The sequence below is a fragment of the Buceros rhinoceros genome, unplaced genomic scaffold, assembly GCF_000710305.1.
Source record: "Buceros rhinoceros silvestris isolate BGI_N320 unplaced genomic scaffold, ASM71030v1 scaffold31335, whole genome shotgun sequence".
Lineage (NCBI taxonomy): Eukaryota > Metazoa > Chordata > Aves > Bucerotiformes > Bucerotidae > Buceros > Buceros rhinoceros.
Genome location: NW_010415555.1, coordinates 17,702 through 18,604, shown reverse-complemented (window position 1 = coordinate 18,604; position 903 = coordinate 17,702). Strand labels below are relative to the sequence as shown.

At 46.1% G+C, this 903-nt stretch overlaps 1 protein-coding gene across 1 annotated transcript in view; it reads right to left on the bottom strand.

The window, feature by feature from the left end:
* The window catches only part of LRRC56 (leucine rich repeat containing 56), a gene marked incomplete at both ends in the record, with an annotated part of 34,527 nt that overhangs the window by 22,412 nt on the left and 11,212 nt on the right, over window positions 1–903 (bottom strand). The window lies entirely within an intron of this gene.

Genomic DNA, 903 nt, shown 5'->3' with positions numbered 1-903 from the left:
CTGCCGGACATGAGGTGTTCGCGGGGGTGCGACGCCCCCCTCCAGTTCCCCACGCCAGCATGGAGGGGAAACACCAGTTTTAGACAAACTGGATCATTGCTAAACCATTAAAATCTGCTCTCAGTAGAGATGTTTGTGAGTCCTCTGAGTAACCTCTCTCTGGCAAGGGTGATCGAGCAGCATTCAGGACATCATCCCAGCTCTTCACAAAGGTTCAAAAGAAAAATTAATCAAAAGAAGAAACTAAAAATAAAAACAAACCACCCAAACCAAAACCCCAACAGAAGACGGGAGTGGGATCTCAAACACAAACTAAAGAGGTCACGCTGTCCATCCCATTTCCCCAAACAGAACCAGAGCATTTATGGCAAAACATGTTAATAAATCATGGGTTAGTAGAAGCGTTATCTACCTCTAATGCTACTTGGGGGTGGTTATAAAAGCCGTTGATCTTCATGCCGTACTGCAAACACTGAACTGCACCTCTTTGCAAAGCTCTTCAGAAACCGTCAAACACTCAAAACACACTATGCAATTTTTTAGCCTTATTTTTGAATAATTTTCCATAATTCATAAAAACCATAGTACAAATTGTAACACAGCATCTGTGTCCTTTCTCAGGGCAAACAAGTCGTATAAAGTACAGCAACAAAACGATGTGACGCCCTGACAGGGTGGTTGTTAATTACTCCCAGCAGCAAGCAAAGGCTTCCTCAGGTGTGATCTGTGCGCTAAGAGACCCCCATAGAAAAACATCGGGATCCAGATTAAAAAAAAAAAGGCTGTTGTGTTTCTGGAAAGAGAGCTGACGTGCCTTCACCCACAGCGGTAAGGGACACGCAGGATGTAGCAGCCTCTCCACCCCAGCAGAGCGGCGGGGTGGAGCTCCGCCGCGGGCGTGCT